At 48.5% G+C, this 21,700-nt stretch overlaps 1 pseudogene; it reads right to left on the bottom strand.

Moving 5' to 3' along the window:
• Positions 1 to 20,361: 20,361 nt before the first annotated feature.
• LOC107126817 (NHP2-like protein 1 pseudogene) lies at positions 20,362 to 21,003 on the bottom strand (annotated as a pseudogene).
• Between the last annotated feature and the right edge of the window lie 697 nt (positions 21,004 to 21,700).

Genomic DNA, 21,700 nt, shown 5'->3' with positions numbered 1-21,700 from the left:
AATATTTCAAAATACATGAATGTAATTTCATCTCTAAAACTGTACAGCAGGCCGGGTGCGGTGGCTCATGCCTATAATCCCAGCACTTTGGGAGGCTGAGGTGGGCAGATCACGAGGTCAAGAGATTGAGACCATCCTGGCCAACATGGTGAAACCCCGTTTCTACTAAAAATATAACAATTAGCTGGGTGTGGTGGTGTGCGCCTGTAGTTGCAACTAGTCAGGAGGCTGAGGCAGGAGAATCGCTTGAATCCAGGAGTTGGAGGTTGCAGTGAACCGACATTGTTCCATTGCACTCCAGCCTGGGCGGCAGAATAAGACTCCGTACCCCCCCGCCAAAAAAAAAAAAGGTGGGGCGCGGTGGCTCAAGCCTGTAATCCCAGCACTTTGGGAGGCTGAGACGGGTGGATCACGAGGTCAGCAGATCGAGACCATCCTGGCTAACACGGTGAAACCCTGTCTATACTAAAAATACAAAAAACTAGCCGGGCGAGGTGGCGGGCACCTGTAGTCCCAGCTACTCGGGAGGCTGAGGCAGGAGAATGGCGTAAACCCGGGAGGCGGAGCTTGCAGTGAGCTGAGATCCGGCCACTGCACTCCAGCCTGGGCGACAGAGCAAGACTCCGTCTCAAAAAAAAAAAAAAAAAATTAGAAAATGAGCAGTAGGCATTAACAGATATATCACTGAGAAAAATACACAAATGACAAGCACATGAAAAGACATTCAAGGCCGGGCGCGGTGGCTCAAGCCTGTAATCCCAGCACTTTGGGAGGCCGAGGCGGGTGGATCACGAGGTCAGGAGATGGAGACTATCCTGGCTAACATGGTGAAACCCCGTCTCTACTAAAAATACAAAAAACTAGCCGGGCGTGGTGGCGGGCGCCTGTAGTCTCAGCTACTTGGGAGGCTGAGGCGGGAGAATGGCGTGAACCCGGGAGGCGGAGCTTGCAGTGAGCCGAGATCACGCCACTGCACTCCAGCCTGGGAGACACAGCGAGACTCCGTCTCAAAAAAAAAAAAAAAAGAAAAAAGAAAAGACATTCAATATCATTAGTGATTTGGGAAATGCAAATTCAAATCACAATGAAGTGCTACTACACACCTATCAAGATATCAAGATGGCTTAAGTAAAAAATACTCTGAGGCAGGAGAATGGCCTGAACCTGGGAGGCAGAGCTTACAGTGAGCCCAGATTGTACCACTGCACTTCAGCCTGGGCGACAGAGCAAGACTCCGTCTCAAAACAAAAAAGTGACAGTGGCGGGCATGGTGGCTCACACTTGTAAGCCTAGCACTTTGGGTGGCTGAGACAGTTGGACCACGAGGTCAGGAGTTCGAGACCAACCTGGCCAAATGGTGAAACCACATCTCTACTAAAAATGCAAAAATTCACCAGACATGGTAGTGCGCACCTGTAATCCCAGCTACTCAGGACGCTGAGGCAGAGAATTGCTTGAACCTGGAGGCAGAGGTTGCAGTGAGTCAAGATCACACCATGTACTCCAGCCTGGGCAATAGAGAGAGATTCCGTCTCAAAAAAAAAAAAAAAAAAAAAGAAGTGACAGCATTAAATGTTGAGGGTACATAGCTGTGTCACTAATACATTAGCAGTGGGAGTCTAAAATGGTACAGCAATTCTAGAAAACAGTTTGGCAGTTTCTTATGAATTAAACGTCAAATTACCATATAACCTAGTAATTGCACTTTTGGGGATTTATCCCAGATAAATATATTTTCTCACCAACACCTGTACACAGATATTAATATCAGTTTATTTGAACAGACAAAAACTGAGAATAAGGTGAATGGTTAAACAAATTGTGGCACATACAAATAGAATGCTACTCAGGAAAACAAATGGACTATTGATATACACAACAACTTGGATTAATCTCTAGAGAAGTACACCAAATGCAACAAATCAGTCCCATAAGGTTGCATATTGTATTGTTCCATTTATATAACATTTCTGAAATCACGACATTTTTAATGGAGGACAGATTCTTGTGTTGCCAAGGTTTAGAAATGGGAGTAGGATGGTGGGAAGGAGATAAGTGTTGTTACAAAAGATCTGTATGTTGAAAACGTCAAAACATTTCTTATGAGAGAAATAAGGGAAATCCAAATCCTAAATAAATGGAAATATGTATCATGTTTATGGTTTGGAACAATAAAATATTAGAATGTCAGTTCTCTCTAGATTTACCTATAAATTTATTGTGATCCCAATGGAGATTCCAGCGGGAGTTTTTGTAGACATTAACAAGTTAATCAAATTTATGTGGAAAAGCAGAATAAACTAGAATAGCCAAAACATCTTTTGTCAAAGAAGAACAAAGCTGGAAGACTTGCAGTCCCTGATTTTGAAAATTACTGTAAAGATATAGCAATCTAAACATTGCTATATTTGATAATGTTTAGATATAGCAATCTAAACATTATCAAAGAAAGGATAAACACATAGATCATGGACCATAATTGAGAATACATAAATAGACCCTTGTGTATATGGTCAATTGATTTTTGACAAAGTTGCAAGGGCAAATCAATGAAAATAGTGGTTTTAAAAAATGGTGCTGCAGGCCGGGCGCGGTGGCTCACGCCTATAATCCCAGCACTTTGGGAGGCCGAGACGGGCGGATCACGAGGTCAGGAGATCGAGACCATCCTGGCTAACCTGGTGAAACCCCGTCTCTACTAAAAAATACAAAAAAAAAAAAAACTAGCCGGGCGAGGTGGCGGGCGCCTGTAGTCCCAGCTACTCGGGAGGCTGAGACAGGAGAATGGCGGGAACCCGGGAGGCGGAGCTTGCAGTGAGCTGAGATCCGGCCACTGCACTCCAGCCTGGGCGACAGAGCCAGACTCCGTCTCAAAAAAAAAAAAATGGTGCTGCAATAATTGAAAATCAATATACAAAACAAATGAACCTCAATCCATGATTCATCCCATATTCAAACTCAAACATCCCATATTCAAACTTAATAGATGAATATTTAAATGTAAAACCTTCACTTAACAAAAATTCTAGACATTGCACAACAACAAAGATAAAGAGTTTACCACTAATAAACCCTCACTGAAGGAACTTCCGAAGATTGCCATCAGAGAAAAGGAGTGGGTGAAGCCAGCAGGTAATACATGTGAACCTAAACTAGTATTGGCTCTGTAAACTAACAATAATAATGTAATGTTAGTGGTTCTGCAACAAAAATAATGAAGAACTAAAACAGTGAGTAGCATGGTATGTGTTCAGGATGATCAGAGATAAAAATGTTGGGACACTGGGTGCACTGGCTCACGCCTGTAATCCCAGCACTTTGGGAGGCCAAGGCAGACGGATCACCTGAGGTCAGGAGTTCCAGACCAGCCTGACCAACATGGTGAAACCCTGACTCTACTAAATACAAAAAATTAGCTGGGCGTGCTGGTGGGTGCCTGTAATCCTAGCTACTTGGGAGGCTGAGGGGGAGAATCACTTGAACCTGGAAGAGGGAGGTTGTAGTTAACCAAGATTGTGCCACTGCACTCCAGCTGGGCAAGAAGAGTGAAAACTCTGTCTCAAGACAAAACAAAACAAAAAGTTGGGATGCCTCTCTGTTGTTTATGGAGAGAGCAGATTAAGTACCTTTACACTTTGTTAAGTCTTGTATACATAGCAAACATCTTAACATTAATACTTAAAGAACAGATATTCAAAACGGAAGTTAGAAAGCTTGATTAAATCCAAAAGAAGATAGAAAATAATAAGGGATAAAAAACACTAGGCCAATGGAAAGCAAAAAGTAAAATGATAGCAATAAACATAACTATATCAATAATCTTTTTTTTTTTTTTTTTTTTTTTTTGAGACGGAGTCTCGCTCCATTGCCAAGGCTGAAGTGCAGTGGTGTGATCTCCGCTCACTGCAAGCTCCACCTCCTGGGTTCACGCCATTCTCCTGCCCCAGCCTCCAGAGTAGCTGGGATTACAGGTGCCCACCACCACGCCCAGCTAATTTTTTGTACTTTTAGTAGAGACAGGCTTTCACCATGTTAGCCAGGCTCAATCTCCTGACCTTGTGATCTGCCCGCCTCAGCCTCCCAAAGTGCTGGGATTAGAGGTGTGAACCACCGTGCCCAGCCAACTGTATCAATAATCACAAATCATATAAACTCATCAGTTTAAAAGCAGAATGTCGCATTATGCTTTAAAATATTCCATGTATATGTTTATTTAAAAATGCATTAAAATGTTATAAAAAGACTGAATATGAGTGGAAAAATATATACCTGGCAAACATTAATTGGGTAACATAAGCTTTAGGGAAACCATCAGTAGGTATAAAAAGGATCATTATGTAAGGATGAAAGTACAATTTGCTGTGAAGATATAATTATTCTATGTTCAAAATGTCAAATTAACATAGACAAAAGAATATATTATACAAAATAGGACAGTTACCCAAGAATAAATTACAAATCCACATTATCATTTGGAAATTTTTGCATACCTTTCTTAGGAATTGATAGAGCAGGACAGCACATAATTGGTAAGTGATCTGGTTTGGCTGTGTCCCCACCCAAATTTCATCTTGCATTGCAGCTCCCGTAATTCCTGCATGTTGTAGGAGGGACCCGGTGGGAGATAACTTGGTTTGACTTTGTCCCCACCCAAATCTCATCTTGAATTGCAGCTCCTGTAATTCCCAAATGTGGGTGGGATGGTGTGGGAGGTAATGTGGTTTGACTGTGTCCCCACCCAAATCTCATCTTGAATAGCAGCTCCCGTAATTCCCAAATGTGGGTGGGACCGTGTGGGAGATAACTTGGTTTGGCTGTGTCCCCACGCAGATCTCATCTTGAATTGCAGCTCCGATAATTCCATGTTTTGGGAGGGACCCCGTGGGAGATAACTTGGTTTAACTGTGTCCCCACCCAAATCTCATCTTGAATTGCAGCTCCCATAATTCCCACTTGTTGTGGGAGGGACAAGGTGGGAGATAACTTGGTTTGGCTGTGTCCCCACCCAAATCTCATCTTGAATGGCAGCTCCCGTAATTCCCACATGTTGTGGCAGGGACTCAGTAGGAGATAACTTGGTTTGACTGTGTCCCCACCCAAATCTTATCTTGAATTGCAGCTCCTGTAATTACCACATGTTGTGAGAGGGACCCAGTGGGAGATAACTTGGTTTGGCTGTGTCCCCACCCAAATCTCATCTTGAATTGCAGCTCCCATAATTCTCACATGTTGTGGGAGGGACCCAGTGGGAGATAACTGAATCACGAGGTCAGGAGGTTGAGACTAGCCTGGCCAACATGGTGAAAAAGAGGAACTTACAGTTCCACATGGCTGGGGAGGCCTTGCAATCATGGTGGAAACCAATGAGGAGAATGTCACATCTTACATGGATGGTGCAGGCAAGAGAGAGAGAGCTTGTGCAGGGAAACTCCCCCCTTATAGAATCATCCAATCTGAGACTTATTCACTATCATTAAAACATCACGAGAAAGACCTGCCCCCATGATTCAGTTACCTCCCACCAGGTCCCTCCCACAACACCTGGGAATTCAATATGAGATTTGGGTGGGGACACAGAGAAACTGTATCAACACCCTGAAAGAAACTCTTCCACCCAAATCAAGGATATATGTGCAAGAATGTTCCTTGAAGCAATGTTTGGGAAAGTTGGAAAAATAAAAATAACTTAAGATGGAGAATTTAAAATCTGCCATTCATCAGGCAGGAAGGACAGACACAGATTAATTAAGCCAGATGCAAAATTAACAAGAAACAGTATTTCTCCCAAAAACAAGCTGTAAATATTCATTAAGGAGTCCCTGTTTGAGTGACTGTAATCTCATGTACCCAAAGCGCATGTCAAGGAGACTGACGGGCCAGTAGGCTTCCCAAACCAGACATTTCCTGTGGCATATGTCTGGGCACAATGGGGAAGCCCCCGCTGTCCCTCAGGGCCTGCACTGCAGGCGGCGCTTTAAGAAGACCACGTGCAGTTCATGGCCGGTAGCGCCACACATGTGCGGGTGGAGTGTTGGGGTCACAGGGTAGTGGGGGGTCATGTTAACACATGCGTCCCATGATCAGGAAAGGGAGACAGGCCCCTCTCCGGCAGAGGTCTTAGTTGATAATGACACACCAGCAAAGGCTGTCATTCCCCTGGTCAGGTGCCCATGTAGGAAACAGGGTAGCTCCCTTGAGTGATACATACGGGGGAAGCCCCTCTTAGTGCCCTAGGGTCCCACAGTGCAAGGTCTGCTTATCCAACTGATGTGGAAAAATACGCATTGGGCGGGGGGCAGGGTCCCCTCCTCACTCTTACTGATAAAACTTTATCTCCAAAATAATAAACTATCAAAAACTTTGCTGTTGAAATTATATCAGTAAAAATAAAACATCCTATTCTTGCCTTAGTCTCTTTGACCCAGAGAAGCAGCCCTTATGTCCCACCCGCGGACAAAGGTTCAGAGAACGGCTTTCTGGACACAGTTTTCAGTGTTCCTTTTAACTTTGTAGTTTCCAAGAAAACTGGGGCCTGGGCCCACTTCACATTCCAAACCTGAGGTTGATTCCTCTACACAGAACCTTGTCTTCCTATTTATTTATTTATTTTTATTTTATTTTATTTTGAGATGGAGTCTCGATTTATTGCCCAGGCTGGAGTGCAGTGGCGCAGCCTCGGCTCACTGCAACCTCCGCCTCCCAGGTTCAAGCAATTCTCCTGCTTCAGCCTCCTGAATAACTGGGATCACAAGCGCATGCCACCGTGCCCAGCTAATTTTTTTGTATTTTTAGTAGAGACGGGGTTTACACCGTGTTAGTCAGTTTGGTCTTGAACTCCTGACCTCGTGATCCACACACCTTGGCCTCCCAAAGTGCTGAGATTACAGGCGTGAGCCACCGCACCTGGCCATTGTTTTGCTAGTTAAAAAGGAATCTGTTTATCTGAGGAATGCAAGCCCCCTTTAAATTATTGAGGGAGAAGAAAAGGAAAAATCAATTAGGTAGACAGTTAAGATTGGTCCTCGGAGAAGCAGCCCGCCTGAAAAATCACAGCTACAGGCCGCTCCCAGACAACTGGCGGCTCCCCGAGACCTCGGCACGCTGGACTCGGCCACGGCGCGCGCGGCCTTCTGGGAAGTGTAGTCCCAAGCGAGCGGGACTCAGAAATGTGGTTCTCCGCGGACACTTCTGCAATCCGCCAGTCGGTCTTGGCGCGCGGGTCACAAGGGTAAGGGTGTGAGGGCGGGCCGGACGGGAAAGGCTGCGGGGTTGGGGGCGACCCCTGTGCCCACCTGGGGGTCCGCGATGACCGCCTTGCGAGTCCCAGCCAGGTCACAGGAAGGCCTGTATCTCATGCGCATATTCCCGGCTGGTGGGGGCAGCATTTGGCAGGTAAACACGGTGTGGGGCCCTAGGGGGTGGCCAAGTGACAGGGGACTCTGGGGCTTGGGTGGCTCAGATCTGTGGGGATGGCACCGGGGGAGATGCAACATGGGCCGAGTGGGGATGAGGGGCAAGGGGCGGTGAGGTAGAATGATGGAACAATGCCCAATTTTCCAGGCCACCCACACTTGCCACCAAGAAAATCAGGTAATGACCAGGCACGGTGGCTCACGCCTGTAATCCCAACACTTTGGGAGGCCGAGGCAGGTGGATCACTTGAGGCCAGGAGTTGGAGACCAGCCTAACCAACATGGTGAAACCCCATCTCTACTAAAATTACAAAAATTAGCTGGGGGTGGTGGTGGGTGTAGGGTCCAGCCCTATGGGGCTTAGCGGATGTTCTCCCCGTGCGTGGAGACGAGAGATCTTAAGAAATAAAGACACGGCCGGGCGCGGTGGCTCACGCCTGTAATCCCAGCACTTTGGGAGGCCGAGGCGGGCGGATCACAAGGTCAGGAGATCGAGACCACGGTGAAACCCCGTCTCTACTAAAAATACAAAAAATTAGCCGGGCGCGGTTGTGGGCGCCTGTAGTCCCAGCTACTCGGGAGGCTGAGGCAGGAGAATGGCGTGAACCCGGGAGGCGGAGCTTGCAGTGAGCCGAGATCGCGCCACTGCACTCCAGCCTGGGCGACAGAGGGAGACTCCGTCTCAAAAAAAAAAAAAAAAAAAAAAAAAAAGAAATAAAGACACAAGACAAAGAGATAAAGAGAAAACAGCTGGGGGGGGCCACTACCACCAAGACGCGGAGACCGATAGTGGCCCCAAATGGCTAAGAGCGCTGATATGTATTGCATACAAGACAAGGGGGCAGGGTAAGGAGGGTGAGTCATCCAAGTGATTGTGAAGGTCAAGCAAGTCATGTGATCATAGGACAGGGTGCCCTTCCCTCATGGGTAGCTGAAGCAGAGGGAAGACAGCCTACGTCAGCGTTTTCTTCTGTGCACTTACCAGAAAGATCAAAGACTTTAAGACTTTCACTATTCTACCGCTATCTTCTCAGAACTTCAAAGAGGAACCAGGAGTATTGGAGGAACATGAAAGTGGACAAGCGTGACCACTGAAGCATAGCACCACAGGGAGGGGTTTAGGCTTCCGGATGACTGTGGGCAGGCCTGGATAATATCCAGCCTCCCACAAGAAGCTGGTGGAGCAGAGTGTTCCCTGACTCCTCCAAGGAAAGGGAAACTCCCTTTCGCGGTCTGCTAAGTAATGGGTGCCTTCCCAGGCACTGGCATTACCGCTTGACTAAGGAGCCCTCAAGCGGCCCTTATGTGGGCGTGACAGAAGACTCACCTCTTGCCTTCTAGGTCACTTCTCACAATGTCCCTTCAGCACCTGATTATTCCTATACCCGCCGGTTATTCCTAGGTTATATTAGTAATACGACAGAGTGATATTAAAGGCTAATGATTAATAATGTTTATGCTAATGATTGATAATGTCCATGATCATCTCTATATCTAATTTGTAGTATAACTATTCTTATTCTAACTATTTTCTTTATTATACTGAAAGTTTGTGCCTTCAGTCTCTTGCCTCGGCACCTGGGTAAATCCCTCACCCACAGTGGGTGCCTGTTTTCCCAGCTACTCAGGAGGCGGAGGCACTAGAATCGCTTGAACCCGGGAGGCGGAGGCTGTAGTGAGTCGAGATCACGCCACTGCATTCTAGCCTAGGCAAGAGTGAGACTGTTTTTTTAAAAAAAAAAATCAGGTAAAGATTCTTCAGACCTTCAGAGTAATGTGCTGTGGAAGCTGATGTGAGCCACGTTCCGAATTCTATAGCAGCTTTATCACAGACCATACACACTTGCACTCATTCCCTCTGTCCCCACACATGTGTTTGAATTGTCCCCTTTTTTTCTTGCTCCCACATAATACCAGGCCAGGCCAGAGGCCGTAATCTCCTCTGCCAAGCACAGAAAGATGGGGATGCAGTTCCCTTTTGGTTGAAGGGTGGGGGGGGGGGGCTCCAGAAATCCTTACCTTGATCATTGTACTTCACTTTTTTTTTTCTTTTTTTTTGAGAAGGAGTCTCGCTCTGTCGCCGAGGCTGGAGTGCAGTGGCACGATCTCCGCTCACCGCAAGCTCCGCCTCCTGGGTTCACGCCATTCTCCTGCCTCAGCCTCCAGAGTAGCTGGGACTACAGGCGCCCGCCACCGCGCCCGGCGCGGTTAATTTTTTGAAGTTTTAGTAGAGACAAGGTTGCACTGTGTTAGCCAGGATGACCTCGTGATCCGCCCGCCTCGGCCTCCCAAAGTGCTGGGATTATAGGCGTGAGCCACCAAGCCCGGCCGCTAGGTGTACTTTCAAAAGTCATATATATGTGAACTGTACATATTTGAAATATATATTCCAATAAAAATTAATATATAAATATTTTAGCTGCATATAAAATCACTTTGGATTTTTTTCATCAAGTTGTCTTCACGTCAAAGATGGCTTTTGTGACTCGTGAAGGATAAGCGAGCTCTTCTCAGGGAAGCAGGTGGGAGGGAGGGGATCACTTTGGGAGTGGCCTCCCACTGGCGACCTCAGACCCCCTCCCCCTTCTCTGACCCGGCCGACCCCACATCACTGACACAGAAGACCCCAGATGACGAGGCCTGCATATCTCCTGTGACTGACAGCCGAGACACCGCACCACAGCCCGGATCCAGCCTGGCCCAAGGGGGCTCCCACCTCCGACGTCCCGTCCGCACGTTCCGAGCCTGCAGTCCCACCGCAAACGTCCGGGGGCCGCTACTGCGCCCAACGACCGCCCATCTCTGACGCCTCGGGTCGGCGTTTGAATTTTAACCCAAGAAAAGAGTAAAAGTAAAGCGGAAATCAATGCAGAAGCGGTGTTGCCGCCACTGAGCATCCTGATGGGCGTGTCCAGAGCCGGGCGCCTCCTCCCGCGGCAGCCGCCGGGCTCGCTCGGGTGCGCTGAGCTTCTCGCGGGGATGAGCGTCTGGGCGGGGATGGCCCGAGGCGGGGGTGTGGCGAGGCTGGAGAACGCTGAAAGCTGGTGGGCTTAGGAAGGCAAACGACGCTCTGAAATTTGGCTCACGGGTAATACGTTCCCGCCCTTCACGGCGGCTCTGTCAGCGCTGCTGGGTTCCACCTCGCCTTTGCGTTGCTTAGAGACCAGGCCCCTCACTATTCCCATTGGCCAGGAAGCCCAAGACCCCACAGCCGTAGGCTAAAATTGTTGTCTGTTTCAGACACGTTGGCGAATTCCCCGCCTCTTCGTTGCCGGGAGACAGCATGTTGCCTAGCAGCGTGCGGCTCCCATTGCCGTTGGCCTGGGCTCTCCGCCCCGCCCCGCCCCGCCCCGCCCCGCCCCGCCCCGCCCAGCTGGGACCCGCCGGGGTCTGAGACGGAGCCGGACTGGACGGGCTGCGGGGCGGAGACTTCCGCGTGCGCTTCGGTGAACCGACCCTCGCGTCACGCAAGCGCGTCTGCGAAGGAGGCGCCGGCGCAGGCGAGACCCGGAGCCGCGTAGTCGCTGCGGGGTGCGCCGTGTGGGGCGGCGACCCCCGGCCCGGGCTTCCCCGCTCGTTTTCCAGCGGGCGTCTTGGTTCCCGTTCCAGGCCAGCCCCCTCCTGGGTCGCCGCTTCATCCAGCGCTTGGGTCATTTGTGTCGTTGGCATTTTCCTCTTAAATACAAACTTTAAATGTGTTCATCTACTCGTGACGGCGAGTTTAGCAGACTTTCATTCCCAGAAGACGTGTCACACGATCTGTATCTTTTTCCTACAGAAATTGACGGACGTCGTTGTTTCTAAATTTCCGCAGGGGCTGGTTCGTCCCGCGGCTTCACCTAGAGAAAAGAGGCTGAGGCCGGCCGCGGCGGCTCACTCCTGTAATCCCAGCACTTTGGGAGGCCGAGGCGGGCGGATCACAAGGTCAGGAGCTCCAGACCAGCCCGGCCAACATGGTGAAACCTCGTCTCTACTAAAAATACAAAAAAATAGCCAGGCGTGGCGACGCGTGCCTGTAATCCCAGCTACTCAGGAGGCTGAGGCAGGAGAATCGCTTGAACCCGAAATGCTGCCACCGCACTCCAGCATGGGCCATAGAGCGAGACTCCATCTCAAAAAAATAAATAAATAAAATAAAAAATAAAAAACATGGACACAGGGAGGGGAGCATCACACACCAGGGCCTGTCGGGGGGTGGGGGCCAGGAGAGGGAGAGCATCAGGAGATATACCTAATGTAGATGATGGGTGGATGGGTGCAGCAAACCACCATGGCACGTGTATACCTGTGTAACAAACCTGCACGTTCTGCACATGTACCCCAGAACTTAAAGTATAATTTAAAAAACAGAAAACCGTCTGAGCGTTTCTCGGGGACGGCGGGCGGCAGCCGGGACGGACTGGGGCGGTGGAGCGCGGGGCAGGAAGCGACGCGATGCGTGCCCCTCCTGCACTGGCTTCTGTGAAAAGAGGGACTGATTGGAGATCACTGCTGAAAAGCGAACTACGCGTCAGTGAGTAATTAACTCAGTAAAATACGAGCTTCTACATCCAAAACCAGTTGTCTGTGCTTTAAAGATTTTGTCTCACCATGGTGTCGTATTCATCTGAATCCTATGTTCCTTTTGCTTTGTAATCTGAATTATCTGTCACTGCCCCAGTCTCAGTTTTTTTTTTTTTTTTTTTTTTTTTTTTTTTTTTTGAGACGGAGTCTCGCTCTGTCGCCCAGGCTAGAGTGCAGTGGCACAATCTCGGCTCACTGCAAGCTCCGACTCCCGGGTTCACGCCATTCTCCGGCCTCAGCCTCCCGATTAGCTGGGACTACAGGCGCCCACCACTGTGCCCGGCTAATTTTTTCTATTTTTAGTAGAGACGGGGTTTCACCATGGTCTCGATCTCCTGACCTTGTGATCCGCCCGCCTCGGCCTCCCAAAGTGCTGGGATTACAGGCGTGAGCCACCGCGCCCGGCCTAGTCTCAGTTTTTTAACTGTTCGATATTCATAGAAATCTCTCTCCATGGGACCCTTTAGCAGAGAGAGTAATCTGTTATAGCAAGTATTTTCTGAGTAGTTTTACGGATTCTATGTTTTCCTGGTTAGTTTTATGATTTTATTTCAATTTTTACCAATTTGTAACTAGAACTGGAGTACTGATGACAAGGTATACACTTATTAGTAAATATTCTATTCATTAGAGGAATAAATCACCCTGACAGTCAACAAATAACCATCTTTTTAAATTTTTTCATTTATGTATTGATTTATTTATTAGAGGGAGGGTCTCTGTCCACTCGTCTGGAGTCCAGTGGTGCCATGATAGCTCACTGCAGCCTCGAACTCCTGGGCTCAAGTGGTCCTTCCGCCTTAGCATCCCAAGTAGCTGAGACTACAGGCACGTGCTACTGCATCAGGCTGATTTTTGTATCTTTATTAGAGATGAGGTCTGCCTAGGTTGTCCAGGCTGGACTCAAACACCGGCTCAAGCCATCCTCCTGCCTCAGCCTCCCGGAGTACTGGGATTATAGCCACAAGCCACCACACTCGGCAATAATAACAATCTTTTTAATGGACCCACTCAAACAAAATAGAACCTGCTCAACCAAAACTTCCTGGCTATCCTCAAATAATATTAAAAACCATCCTATCTTAATATGAATTACCCTGAAATCTATTGTTGGCAAATACAAGTTTTCAGTACATCAGTGAATGTTGACGTTTGGTATACTGGGGAAACTGGCTTTTGAAATATATTTTTTAGGCCTGGCACGGTGGCTCAAGCCTGTAATCCCAGCACTTTGGGAGGCCGAGACGGGCGGATCACGAGGTCAGGAGATCGAGACCATCCTGGCTAACACGGTGAAACCCCGTCTCTACTAAGAAATGCAAAAAAAACTAGCCGGGCGAGGTGGCGGGTGCCTGTAGTCCCAGCTACTCGGGAGGCTGAGGCCGGAGAATGGCGTAAACCCGGGAGTCGGAGCTTGCAGTGAGCTGAGATCCGGCCACTGCACTCCAGCCTGGGCTACAGAGCGAGACTCCGTCTCAAAAAAAAAAAAAAAAAGAAATATATTTTTTAATTGATTGTAGAGAACACTGTGTTCAGCAGCTGTAATGGAAGTGGCATTCTACACCAGACGACTGCTGATACAATACACATCTCTATAGAATCTAGTTATTATAAGGACCACCTCATGTATTATCATTATGAAAATCACCATCTACGAAAATAGGAAGCAAATTAAAGCTAGAAATGTATGTGATTTGATTTATGTGTTTTGGCTGGCCTCAATTCTGTAGCTTCCTAACACGTTTGAAGCAAGGATCCTTGCCTGTGATTGTATTATTAATACATTCTATGTAAGCTTAGTTTAAATGATATTGTTCCAGCCAGGCGTGGTGGCACCTGTAGTAACAGCTACTCAGGAGGCTGAGGTGGGAGGATCCCTTGATCCCAGGAATTTGAGGCCACAGTGAGCTATGATGGTGCCAGTGCACTCCAGCCTGGGTGACAGCAACACCCTGAAAAAAAAATTAAAAATAAGATAAAATGATATTGTTCATGTGAAAGAATGCCCATTCTTTTGCAGAGATCGTGCTCTTTTGGCAACTTTTAAAAGCTTTGGATTTGGAAGTTAAATTCTTCAAGTTCATTATTATTCAGAGGTGCATTTACAATTCGAGGTTTAGAAACAGTTTGTCAACATCTACGAAATTAATTGCAGGTATTTTTGTCGGAGCGGCACCAATTGGAAAGAATTGACATCTTAGCAATATTGTGACTACAATAATGAAAAAGGAGTATGCTCCATTTATTTAGGTTTTCCTTTTTTTTCTCTTTCTCTCTCTTTCTTTTCCCTCCTTTCTTTCCCTCCTTCTCTCCCTACCTCCCTTGAGATAGGGTCTCCCTCTGTTCCCCCGGCTGGAGTGCAGTGGCCCGATCATGGCTCACTGCAGCCTCTGTTTCCAGGGCCCAAGTCATGCTTACACCTCAGGCTCCCAAGTAGCTGGGATTACAGCCGCACACCACCAAGCCAGGCTAATTTTTGTATTTTTAGTAACGACGGGGCTTGGCCATATTTCCCAGGCCCCTCTGGACTCCTGACCTCAGGCGAGCCCTCTCTGCTTTGGGCCTCCCAGAGTGCTGGGATTACAGTTGCGAGCTACTGTGCCGGCCTACGTTTCCTTTTAATAGTGTTTCATAGTTTTCTGGATACAGATAGGTTCATATTTTGTTAGATCCAAGGATTTCTTGGATTTGTTGTATCCAATAATTTCTTTTTTTTTTTTTTTTTTTTTTTTTTGAGACAGAGTCTTGCTCTGTCGCCCAGGCTGGGATGCAGTGGCCGGATCTCAGCTCACTGCAAGCTCCACCTCCCGGGTTTACGCCATTCTCCTGCCTCAGCCTCCTGAGTAGCTGGGACTACAGGCGCCCGCCACCTCGCCCGGCTAGTTTTTTGTATTTTTTAGTAGAGATGGGGTTTCACCGTGTTAGCCAGGATGGTCTCGATCTCCTGACCTCGTGATCCACCCGTCTCGGCCTCCCAAAGTGCTGGGATTACAGGCTTGAGTCACCGCGCCCGGCCCAAGAATTTCTTTTTGTTGTTTTATTGCACATGGTAGGCTTTTAAAGTTTTCCAGTTTCAGTTGACTTTAATATATTGGCCTTCTACTTTTGCTTCGTTACCTCCCTCCCACCTATCAAGCCACAGAAGAGGAGGCTCCACCTCACTTTTGATTTCCAAAATTATAGTTTAGAAGAGATGAGGCCGGGCGCGGTGGCTCAAGCCTGTAATCCCAGTACTTTGGGAGGCCGAGGCGGGTGGATCACGAAGTCAGGAGATCGAGACCATCCTGGCTAACATGGTGAAACCCCGTCTCTACTAAAAATACAAAAAACTAGCCGGGCGAGGTGGCGGGCGCCTGTAGTCCCAGCTACTCGGAGGCTGAGGCAGGAGAATGGCGTGAACCCGGGAGGCGGAGCTTGCAGTGAGCCGAGATCGCGCCACTGCACTCCAGCCTGGGTGACACAGCGAGACTCCGTCTCAAAAAAAAAAAAAAAAAAAAAAAAAAAGAAGAGATGGTTCAGAAAAGAGCGGGAGCGGGCAGGGGGTGGCGCGCTTCTTCCGCTGATGGGCAGCGCTGAGCTGCTGCGCTGCCCCTGGTGGCCGGCAGGGTGCGCCCAACCCTACAATTGTGGCTCGTGGCGCGCATGCGCATGTCGCCCGCGGCGTCGCCACAGGGTGAGGGAGCTTGGTTTCCTCAGAAGCCACCCGGGAGCCCGGGCTTGGGAATGACTTGAAGCCGCGTCCTTGGTAAGGAAAAAACTTCCCAGAGGAACTCTGCTGGGGAATACCTAGAGTCATTTTCCTTTATTAAAAAATGTTTTTATGGGCCAGGCGCCGTGGCTCTCGCCTGTAATCCCAGCACTTTGGGAGGCCAAGGCGGGTGGATCATGAGGTCAGGAGTTCAAGACCAGCCTGGCCAAGATGGTGAAACCCCGTTTCTACTAAAAATACAAAAATTAGCCGGGCATGGTAGCGAGTGCCTGTAGTTCCAGCTACTCGGGAGACTGAGGCAGGAGAATTGCTTGAATCCAGGAGACGGAGGTTGCAGTGAGCCGAGATTGTGACGTTGCACTCCAGCCTGGGCAACCTGAGCAAGACTCCGTCTTTAAATAAATACATAAATAAATAAATAACTTTTTTTAGTTGTTTTTTTTTTTTTTTTGAGACAGAGTCTCGTTCTGTTGCCCAGGCTGGAGGTGGTCTCGGCTCACTGCAATCGCCGCCTCCCGGGTTCAAGCGATTCTCCTGTCTCAGCCTCCAGGGTAGCTGGGATTACAGGCGCCTGCCACCACGCCCGGCTAATTTTGTATTTTTAGTAGAAACGTGGTTTCACCATCTTGGCCAGGCTGGTCTTGAACTCCTGACCTTATGATCCATCCGCCTCAGTCTCCCAAAGTGCTGGGATTACAGGCGTGAGCCACCATGCCCGGCCGCGCCGCATTTTCTTATCCATTCATCTGTTGATGGACATTTAGGTTGCTTCCAAATCTTGGCTGTTGTGAACAGTGCTGCAACAAACATGGCAGTGCAGATATCTCTTAGACATACTGATTCCCTTTCTTTCGGGTATCTAGCCAGCAGGGATTGCTGGAGCGTGTGGTAGCTCAATTTTTAGTTTTTTGAGGAACCTCCAAACTGTTCTCCATGGTAGTTGTACTAATTTACATTCCCACCAACCATGTACGAGGGTTCCCTTTTCTCGACGTCCTCCAGAGACACTTTCCTTAAATTCATAAGCAGAGATTCCCTCATGTTCTGGAATGTTCCCATGCGTTATTCTTTTTTTTTTTTTTTTTTTTTGAGACGGAGTCTCACACTGTTGCCCAGGCTGGAGTGCAGTGGCGCGATCTCGGCTCACTGCAAGCTCCGCTTCCCGGGTTCACGCCATTCTCCTGCCTCAGCCTCCTGAGTAGCTGGGACTACAGGCGCCCGCCACCGCGCCCGGCTAATTTTTTGTATTTTTAGTAGAGACGGGGTTTCACTGTGGTCTCGATCTCCTGACCTTGTGATCCGCCCGCCTCGGCCTCCCAAAGTGCTGGGATTACAGGCTTGAGCCACCGCGCCCGGCCACGTTATTCTTTACTTTCTCTGGAAATCATTGAGTGAGATCTGTTTTAGGCATTTCCCTTCACAGAGGGGTTGGTAGCAGGAAACAGAGAGCACCTGGTGTTTCCTTAATCAGGACTGTTCTGGGAGGAAATCCACGCAAGTCCAGAGAAGTGCATGGCCCAGGTGAGGCTTGCAGGGAACAGTGTTGGTGCCTACAGCTTGGGGAGTCTGGGAGAAGGAAAATGAGCACTCCTGTGGATGTGCTTTATTCGTTTCTTCCTGTCTTATTTTCCCTACAGGGTTAAAGTAGTTGTAAAGAAGAAAGTTTTGCAAAGTACATGTATTAAAACTCAAAACATTAAGCCGGGTGTGGCGGCTCTTGCCTGTAATCCCAGCATTTTGGGAGGCCGAAGTGGGCAGATCACAAGGTCATGAGATCGAGACCATCCTGGCTAACACAGTGAAACCCCGTCCCTACTAAAAATACAAAAATTAGCCTGACTACGTGCCTGTAGTCCCAGCTACTTGGGAGGCTGAGGCAGGAGAATCGTTTGAACCCGGGAGGCGGAGGCTGCAGTCAGTGAAGATCGCACCATTGCACTCCATCCAGCCTGGGTGACAGAGCAAGACTCTGTCCCCCCCAAAAAATGATGAAATTAAATAAAAAATAGAACTAAAAATATTATTTCCAGTTAAAATAGTTCATATCAGCTGGACACAGTGGCTCACGCCAGTAATCCCAGCACTTTGGGAGGCCAAGGCAGGCAGATCACCTGAGATCAGGAGTTCAAGACCAGCCTGGCCAACATGGTGAAACCCTGTCTCTACTAAAAACACAAAAAAAGCAGCCGGGTGTGGTGGTGCACACCTGTAGTCCCAGCTACTAGGGAGGCTGAGGCAGAAGAATCGCTTGAACTCGGGAGGCGGAGGTTGCAGTGATCCGAGATCCTGCCACTGCACTCCAGCCTGGGCAATAGAATGAGACTCCATCTCAAAAACAAAACAAAACAAAAATAAACCCAGTTCATATCAAAAGGAAAATATAGGCTGCTCTGCCTGTGGAGTAGCATTGTTTCTTTACATCTCTAATAAACTTGCTTTCACTTAAAAAAAAAAAAAAAAAAAGGAAAATCCTAGCACTCTGGGAGGCTGAGGCAGGCAGATCACCTAAGGTCAGGAGTTCGAGACCAGCCTGGCCAACATGGTGAAACCCCGTCTCTACTGAAAATACAAACATAAGCCAGTGTGGTGGTGCACGCCTGTAATCCCAGCTACTCAGGAGGCTGAGACAAGCGAGTTTCTTGAACCTGGGAGGCGGAGGTTGCAGTGAGCCAAGATCATGCCACTGCACTTCAGCCTGGGCAACAGAGAAAGACTCCATCTCAAAAAAAAAAAAAAAGGGCTGGGCATGGTGGCTCATGCCTGTAATCCCAGCACTTTGGGAGGCCAAGGCAGGCGGATCACCTGAGGTCAGGAGTTCGAGCCCAGCCTAGCCAACATGGAGAATCCCTGTCTCTACTAAAAATATAAAATTAGCCGGGTGTGGTGGCACATGCCTGTAATCCCAGCTACTGGGATGCTGAGGCAGGAGAATCGCTTGAACCGGGGAGGCGGAGGTTGCGGTGAGCCGAGATCGCACCACTGCACTCCAGGCTGGGCAACAGTAGCAAAACTCATCTCAAAAAAAAAAAAAAAAAAAAAAAAAAAGAAATGAAAATGTAAAATGTAATTTTACTTTTCTGGTTTTAATGGAAGCAAATTCCTCAGTAACCTTTTTTTTTTTTTTTCTTTTTTTGAGACGGAGTCTCTCTCTGTCCCCAGGCCGGAGTGCAATAGCCGATCTCGGCTGACCGCAGTCTGCGCCTCCCGGGTTCAAGCAATTCTCCTGCCTCAGCCTCCCAAGTAGCTGGGACTACAGGTGCGCGCTGCCACATCTGGCTAATTTTCATGTTTTTTAGTAGAGACAAGGTTTCACCATGTCAGGCAGGATGGTCTTCATCTCCTGACCTCGTGATCCGTCCACCTCGGCCTCCCAAAGTGCTGGGATTACAGGTGTGAGCCACCGCGCCCGGTCCATCAGTAATATTTTTAAAATGTACTTATTAGCTCACCTCATTTTCACTTAAGGTAATTTCCATGGTTGATAATTTTTTATGACTCACTGACAATCTCAAAAGGTTTTTCGTGGCCAGGTGTGGTGGCTCACGCCTGTAATCCCAGTACTTTGGGAGCCCGAGACTAGTGGATCACCTGAGGTGAGGAGTTGGAGACCAGCCTGGCCAAGGTGGCGAAACGCCATCTCTACTAAATATAAAAAATTAGCCAGGCCGGGCGCGGTGGCTCAAGCCTGTAATCCCAGCACTTTGGGAGGCCGAGACGGGCGGATCACGAGGTCAGGAGATCGAAACCATCCTGGCTAACACGGTGAAACCCCGTCTCTATTAAGAAATACAAAAAACTAGCCGGGCGCGGTGGCGGCGCCTGTAGTCCCAGCTACTCGGGAGGCTGAGGCCGGAGAATGGCGTGAACCCGGGAGGCGGAGCTTGCAGTGAGCTGAGATCCGGCCACTGCACTCCAGCCTGGGCGACAGAGCGAGACTCCGTCTCAAAAAAAAAAAAAAAATTAGCCAGACGTGGTGGCAGGCGCCTGTAATCTCATGTACTTGGGAGGCTGAGGCAGGGAGAATTGCATGAACCCTGGAGGCAGAGGTTGCAGTGAGCCAAGATCATGCCACTGCACTCCAGCCTAGGTGATCCAGTGAGACTCCGTCTCAAAAATAAATAAATAAATAAAAGGTTTCTTTTTGTTTGTTTTTTGAGACAGGGTCTCACTCTGTTGCCCAGGCTGGAGTGCAGTGGTACGATCATGGCTCATTGCAGCCTCCGCCTCCCAGGCTTAACCAATCCTCCCACCTTAGCCTCCCCAGTACAGGTGTGCATCACCATACCCGGCTAATTTTTTGTATTTTTGGTGGAGACGGGGGTTTCACCATGTTGGCCAGGCTGGTCTCGAACTCCTGAGCTCAGGCAATCCACCCACCTCGGCTTCCCAAAGTGATGGAATGACAGGCTTGAGCTCCCAGCCAGCTGCTAGTTTTGAGTGGGGCCCAGAACAAGTGAAGGCTCTGCAACAGGTGCAGGCTGTTGTGCAAGCTGCCCAGCCACTTGGTCACATGACCCAGCAGATCCAATGTTGCTTGACATGTCAGTGGCAGAGAGCAATGCTGGGTAGAGCCTTGGCAGGCCCGCATAGGAGAATCACAATGTAGACTTTTAGGATTCTGGTGTAAAGCCCTGACATTGTCTGCGGATAATTAATTTTTTTTTTTTTTTTTTTGGTACTTCAACATTTTACAATAGAGAGTAGCAGAAAATATTACATGCTAACACGGACAATATGATACACAACCTCGTGGGAGAAGTTAGCAGGGAGCACGTGGTAGAGGCCACAGGTTTAGACTAAGAGCCTTTCAATGGCCTGCTGAATGGATTGGATCTGCTGTTTCAGTTGTGAGCTTTCTTTGATGGTGACAGAACAGGTGATGACAGGCCTGGAGACCCCACAGTCTCTCCCCAGGGCCTGCTTCGAGCGCACAAATACGTAGGGCATGTTCTTGTCTTCACACAGCAGTGGAGGTGCAGAATGATCTCCAGTGGCTCGGTGTCTGCAGCTATCACGATGAACTCAGAGATGCCCCCATTAAGGGTTTTGGTGGCCTCTTTGGCTCCTTTCTGAAGCTGCTTGTGGTTATATGACTACTGAACGAGCTCCAGTGGTTTCTTGGTGAGGTGGGCATCGGCGAGGGGCTAGGCCTTCGGATTCACATTGGTCTCAGTCATGGCTGTGGTTCTGCGGGCTCGGCACTCCTAGGGCAGCGCAGCCGAGGTCTGAGAAGCGCTTGCCTCCACCCGAACTCTTCTTTTGACAACCAGCTTTTGTCTTGCTACTAGACAGTATTAGGGACTGAATAATTAACCAGGGACCACCAAGTTACTGCATGACCTGAGCTGCTCATCACGAACTCAGTGTTATCTGACCTACCAAGTCATAAAGTGAGGCATACAGAGTAGCATTCCATCATCATGCAATGACTGTGCCAAAACTCACAGAATGAGTGGACTCACAGGATGCCTTATCCACTGTTGTGGCGATAGAGAAAGCTCTGTCTACCAGGGCTCTGGTTTAATAAAACATGACTAGAATGACTCTATCTTAAGGTGAGTAGCTAGGCACTCACAACGCACCTGTAAGGTTGTTATGGTCTGAAAATAGCCACATTCTAAGCTGACCACCAATTATAATTGCAGAAATATTTATGATCATACGGGACATCTCCCACCAAGCCTGCAGGATGTCCAGATGTCCTAAGAGTGCAGCCCACTTTACTCAGAGAGAACCTTAATGAGCAGGCTTGGGTTGAAGGATTAATGGTCACTGATAGCACCAATAGCCTTACCTTTAGTGAGCACATCTGCACATTCCAGGTTTAATTGTAGCTCCTTAAGAGTTTGTGGTACAGCGTTCCTCCTTCTGCTTTCTGAGGCTGCCTTATTCTGTAACAGAGTAGATTCTGATAAACTTGCTTCTTTCACTGTGCTCAGTGACTCACCTCAAATTCTTTCCTGTGTAAGATCTAAGAACCCTTTCATGGAGCCTGGACTGGAACTCCTCTTTTTCC

Source organism: Macaca fascicularis, chromosome 11 (genome assembly GCF_037993035.2).
Source record: "Macaca fascicularis isolate 582-1 chromosome 11, T2T-MFA8v1.1".
Taxonomy (NCBI): Eukaryota; Metazoa; Chordata; class Mammalia; order Primates; family Cercopithecidae; genus Macaca; species Macaca fascicularis.
This window is presented reverse-complemented; position numbering and strand designations above follow the sequence as displayed.